Below are 6799 nucleotides of genomic sequence, written 5' to 3' on the forward strand. Positions count from 1 at the left end.
TACATGTCAAGCCTCACGTATACATAGGGTGCTATTGTTGGCTGTGTGTGTGTGTTCTCTCTCCATGCTGCACTGGCTCTGGCCAGATAGCCCATACAGCAGGCTCCGATTGAACTGCCCAATAATACCAGAAGAGTTGTTTGTAGCAAAGCCACCCAGACAGCTTTATTGCCAATGAAGAACAGTCTTAGCTTCTTGGATCAATATCTACAGTTACACTATCACATGTATGCCCATGACAATGGACCAGCTTCTTGTCCACTGTAACCTCTAGATCCTTTTCTGCAGAACTGCTGCCTAGACACTCGGTCCCTAGTCTGTAGCGGTGCATGGGATTCTTCCATCCTAAGTGCAGCACTCTGCACTTGTCCTTGTCGAACCTCATCAGATTTCTTTTGGCCCAATCCTCTCATTTGTCTAGGTCCCTCTGTATCTTGTCCCTACCCTCCAGAGTATCTACCTCTCCTCACAGTTTAGTATCATCCGCAAACTTGCTGAGAGTGCAATCCACACCATCCTGCAGATCATTAATGAAGATAATGAACAAAACTGGCCTCAGGACCGACCCTTGGGGCACTCCACTTGATACTGGCTGCCAACTAGACATGGAGCCATTGATCACTACCCGTTGAGCCCGACATTCTAGCCAGCTTTCTATCCACCTCATAGTCCATTCATCCAGCCCATACTTCTTTAACTTGCTGGCAAGAATACTGTGGGAGATCGTGTCAAAATCTTTGCTAAAGTCAAAGCCTAATATCTGGCTAATTCCAGCTTCTGTTGAACAGTGCAGTCTGTCATCCTAACCTCTCTGTTTTTAACTAACTTTACATCTGAGAGTTAGAAAGAATACAAAAAAAAAAAGTTGGCTTGTAAAATTTTGCTGTGCTGTCCGGATACCTATGTTCTCTGATAGTGATTGTCAGCCTACAGAAAAATCCTTAAAAAAACCCTAACACCTTTGTCTCCAGGTAAATAGGCAGAAAACTCCTCTAGTTGCTCTTAGGAAAAAAAAATAAGGTCTGTGAAGACTTATGAATTTCCCTGCAGGAGGTTAACTACCCTGCCTTTAGGTAGAGATAACTCCAGCTCACAAAAGACAATTCCCTTTTGTCTCTGCTCTGGCCCCCAAGCAGAGAGAAAAAAAAAACAAACCTCTAACTGCTTTCAGCTTAAAACCTGCTTTTCAGCAGCCCAAAGGAAAAAAAATATTTCCTTTTAAAATCTGTGCTTCTGGTTCAAAAAATCTCAAATTGATCTCAAAATGATTTCAGGTTAATCCCACAGCTCTGCCACCATGTCAAGGTTCCTTCCCCACTCTGAACTCTAGGGTACAGATGTGGGGACCTGCATGAAAACCTCCTAAGCTTATTTTTACCAGCTTAGGTTAAAACTTCCCCAAGGTACAAACTATTTTCCTTTTTCCCTTGGATTTATTGCTGCCACCACCAAGCGTCTAACAGATATATAACCAGGAAAGAGCCCACTTGGAAACATCTTTCCCCCAAAAATCCTTCCCAAACCCTACACCCCCTTTCCTGGGGAAGGCTTGATAAAAATCCTCACCAATTTCCATAGGTGAACACAGACCCAAACCCTTGGATCTTAAGAACAATGAAAAAGAAATCAGGTTCTTAAAAGAAGAATTTTAATAGAAGAAAAAGTAAAAGAATCCCCTCTGTAAAATCAGTATGGTAAATACCTTACAGGGTAATTAGAGTCAAAACATAGAGAATCCCTCGAGGCAAAACTTTAAGTGACAAAAAGACACAAAAACAGGAATATCCATTCCATTCAGCACAGCTTATTTTCTCAGCCATTTCAACAAACAGAATCTAACGCATATCTGGCTAGATTACTTACTAAGTTCTAAGACTCCATTCCTTTCTGTTCCTGGCAAAAGCATCACACAGACAGAGAGAGCCTTTGTTTCTACCCCCCCTCCAGCTTTTGAAATTATCTTGTCTCCTCACTGGTCATTTTGGTCAGGTGCCAGCGAGGTTATCCTAGCTTCTTAGCCCTTTAGAGGTGAAAGGGTTTTTCCTCTGACCAGGAGGGATTTTAATGGTGTTTACCCTTCCCTTTATATTTATGACAGTCCCGAACCACTTCTTTCTTCACAGAGGGCTGGTCACCTCCTTCCCATGCTGTGCTGCCCAGTGCAGTCGTCTGGGAGCTGACCTTGTTCATGAAGACAGGGAAAAAAAGCATTGAGTACATTAGCTTTTCCCACATCCTCTGTCACTAGGTTGCCACCCTCATTCAGTAAGGGGCCCACACTTTCCTTGACTTTCTTCTTCTTGCTAACATACCTGAAGAATCCCTTCTTGTTACTCTTAACATCTCTTGCTAGCTTCAACTCCAAGTGTGATTTGGTCATCCTGATTTCACTCCTGCATGCCTGAGCAATATTTGTATACTCCTCCCTGATCATTTGTCCAATCTTCCACTTCTTGTAATCTTCTTTTTTGTGTTTAAGATCAGCAGGGATTTCACTGTTAAGCCAAGCTGGTCGCCTGTAATATTTACTATTCTTTCTACACATCGGGATGGTTTGTTCCTGCAACCTCAATAAGGGGAATTGGGTAACCCTTCGGTGGCTTTCAAAATCTTCCCCATACTGATTTCATTCAGAGCACGATTTAGAGCCTACTCCAATTTCCATTCAAGTTAGTCAGGGTCTGCTCCATCAAAACCAAACCTAAATGGGAAAGAGTTGGTTTCAGCAACTTTCCCATTTCAATATATATCGTGTTTAAGAAACAGCTTTCAAATTGTCAAAACATTTCATTTCAACATTTTGTAAATGAAAAGTTACATTTTTTTCAGTTCTAAACAACTTTTTGTTTAGAAAGTAAGTCTATAGTAAAGAAAGTTTAAAAGGTTAACATAGAAAAAACAAAACTTGTTTTTATTGACCTGACCCCTGACTCCCCCACCCCCAAAATCAACCAGTATGCAAAAAGTTTGAGATTTGGAGATTTTATCCTTATTCAAAATGGGTAAGAAATAAAAATTTCAAAACTTCTCACAGGACATGAAAACCATTTCCCGCCAAGTACTAATTTAAACACCTAACCTGCTTTGGCATTTTTGAAAATCACACTAGGCACCTTTGTACATCTCTGAGTGCCTACATATCCTTGAAAATCTGGCCATAAAGGCCAGATTTTTAAAGGTATTTAAGCATCTAGTAGAATTTCCAAAAGTGTCTCAGCATGTAAAACTCACAGCGTTGCCAACCCTCCAGGATTGCTCTGTAGTCTCCAGGAATTAAAAATCAATCTTTAATTAAAGATTACATCATGCGATGAAACTTCCAGGAATGCGTCCAACCAAAATTGGCACCTCTAAAAACTCATGGATTTCAATGGGTGTAAGGTGCTGAGATGCTTTTTAAATCATACTAGTCACCTAGGTTCCTTTAAGAATCTGGCAATTAGGACTTTTGAAATGTTTACCTCTGTCCCTTCGTTCTTAAGGCCAATTGAGATAAGGTGCAGAGCTTCCCTGGACTTTCATTAACCTGTGTGGGAATCGATGATTCTCAGAGCTTCACAGGAGTGACTTTTTAGGCCTTATTACTGCAAATACTGCAGCCAGCAGCTACAACAGCACCACTATGGCACTGTAGCAATCCTGCTGTAGCACCTTTGTGTAGATAGTAACTACATCAGTCGAAGGGGTTTTTCCAGCGATGTAGCTGATCCACCTCTCTGAGAGGCGGTAGCTAATCAATGGAAAAATCTTTCCAATGACCTACCTACATCTACACTGGAGACGAGGCTGGCCTAGCTACAGTGCTCAGGATGCAAAATGTTCCTCAGCCCTGAGAGACATAACTAGGTCAATCTAGTTTTTAAGTGTTGATCAGACCTGAGGCTGGAACTTTTGAAAGATCATAAGGGAATTAGACACGTAAATTATAAGTAAATTCAATGGGATTTAGGTGCTTAACTCTCTTTGGCTTCTTGGAAAATCCCAGCATGAATTCCATGGGGATTCTTGTGTGTGTATAGAAAGCTACGCAATGCCTATACACCACTAAAATCCTATTTTCATGTGTGGTTAGTGGGACATAAATCTATAAGGGGTGAATTTCAGGGCCAGTTGGAAATTTTCCACCAACACACTTTTTCAGTGGAAAATTAGGTTTTCAATTAAACATTTTTTTTCTCTTTCCACTGAATGCTACATGACATTTTCATTCAAAAAATTTCAAGCAGAAACCCCAACTATTTCTAGACTGAAAACTCAACCACAAAGCGGCACAGGAACCATGATTTCTGCTGTGGTGGAAATTTTACATTCGAGATATTGTCTTTTTCATTTCAAATGGAAGCAAAAAGTTGGAAAACCGGAAGACAAAATTTTGAACAATTCTGAGTGGAGAGTTGGCTGCCCGGGGAGCAGGATGGCCCAGGAGCCAGCTGCCCAAGGAGTCAGGGAACCAGGAGGCTATCTAGTCCATATTCTTACCCCACAGATGGGTAGTCCAGAATCTGGCTCCCCAGAGAGCTGAGCAGCCCAGGAACATTCAGGGACTACAGGGAGCTAAGGAGACCAACCGCCCTCCAGGCTGCCAGCAAAGGAACTGGCCACCTAGGGAGTCAGCTACCCAGGTACCTTGTGGAATTGGACAGTACGTTTCCATGGAACACTTTGATTCTGCCAATTCAGAATTTTCAGTGTAAAAACCATTCTCTGTAATTTTTTTCAACTGGTTCTGCTCACCACGCCAAACCCAGAAAGTTTCCTTTTGTTGCTTGTAAACAAAAATGTTCCACAAAATAATTCAGCAAAAATTATTTTATGTTTTGTTAGGTTTTGCCCAATTTGTTCCATGGGGGAGGGGAAACAAAAAAACCCCCTTTCAACCAGCTCTAATAAATTTCACCCCCAGGCACATAAAGTGATGCAGAGGATCAGGGCCTGAGGGTTGGGATATAAAATGGGTTCTAAGAGTGTTAGGTGCCTAAATCCTTAAAAAACAATACATATCAGGTGCCTAATTCTCTAAGTGCCCTTTGTAAACACCAATCTAAGCATGTACCATTTTATTATTCAACAATTCCAATTTCTGAAACTCTTGGAGTTTATGACGGAGTGCTGGTTCTATTCCTCTGCACAGCAAAGCAATTGGAAGAAATCACACAGGAAACAGCTGGGTCCCAAATGCTAAATATTTACACAAACATGCACAAGGCCCACATGCACTGCTGCTCTCATCGGTTTCTGGTGGCTTATGAAACACAGAACATGGTTACTGCAATGACAGGGCTTGCAAATTATTTAAAGGGATACTATCTAACTCCCATACACTGCACTGCTATAAACTGAGTACATTATATCGAGGTTTCAGAGTAACAGCCGTGTTAGTCTGTATTCGCAAAAAGAAAAGGAGTACTTGTGGCACCTTAGAGACTAACCAATTTATTTGAGCATGAGCTTTCGTGAGCTACAGCTCACTTTATCGGATGCATACCGTGGAAACTGCAGCAGACTTTATATATACACAGAGAATATGAAACAATACCTCCTCCCACCCCACTGTCCTGCTGGTAATAGCTTATCTAAAGTGATCATCAGGTTGGGCCATTTCCAGCACAAATCCAGGTTTTCTCACCCTCCACCCCCCCACACACAAATTCACTCTCCTGCTGGTGATAGCCCATCCAAAGTGACAACTCTTTACGCAATGTGCATGATAATCAAGTTGGGCTATTTCCTGCACAAATCCAGGTTTTCTCACATCCCCCGCACCCCCATACACACACAAACTCACTCTCCTGCTGGTAATAGCTCATCCAAACTGACCGTTGTAAGGTGCCACAAGTACTCCTTTTCTTTTTGCGAATACAGACTAACACGGCTGTTACTCTGAAACCTGTCATTATGCAAGGCACTGCATTTAGCCGTATGGAGTGGAAATCTATCAACTGCATGAAAAAACTTGTACAGATACAGACAGACATCATCTTCCTTTCCAAATGCAAACAGATGGACATCGTACCAAAAGGACTGAAGGTAAAAAATCCATTACAATCTACATACCACACAGGCTATGCTGACAGCTTGTGCCACACGCTCTCAAAGAAACTGCGGAATCACCTGATCAACATCCTCTACAGCAAACAGGGAAAGATTAAGAATGAGCTCTCAAAAATGGATACTCTCATAAAAAAACAACCTTCCACACAAACTTCCTCGTGGCTGGATTTTACTAAAACTAGACAAGCCATTTACAACGCACACTTTGCTTCTCTACAAAAGAAAAAGGACACTAAACTTTCTAAACTACTACATGCTACAAGGGGCCACAGCAATGGTTCCCTCAACCCACCCAGCAATATTGTTAACCTATCCAACTATACTCTCAGCCCAGCAGAAGCAGCTGTTCTATCTCGGGGCCTCTCCTTCTGCCCCTCCACCCCCACGAACATGATACAGTTCTGTGGTGACCTAGAATCCTATTTTCGACGTCTCCGACTCAAGGAATATTTCCAAAATACCTCTGAACAACATACTAATCCACAGAGGTCTCCCTACCAACACTACAGAAAGAGGGATTCTAGGTTGACTCCTCCTGAAGGTCGAAACAGCAGACTGGACTTCTACATAGAGTGCTTCTGCCGACGTGCACGGGCTGAAATTGTGGAAAAGCAGCATCACTTGCCCCATAACCTCAGCCATGCAGAACCCAATGCCATCCACAGCCTCAGAAACAACTCTGACATCATAATCAAAAAGGCTGACAAAGGAGGTGCTGTTGTCATCATGAATAGGTCGGAATATGAAC

Source organism: Lepidochelys kempii, chromosome 13 (genome assembly GCF_965140265.1).
Source record: "Lepidochelys kempii isolate rLepKem1 chromosome 13, rLepKem1.hap2, whole genome shotgun sequence".
Lineage (NCBI taxonomy): Eukaryota > Metazoa > Chordata > Testudines > Cheloniidae > Lepidochelys > Lepidochelys kempii.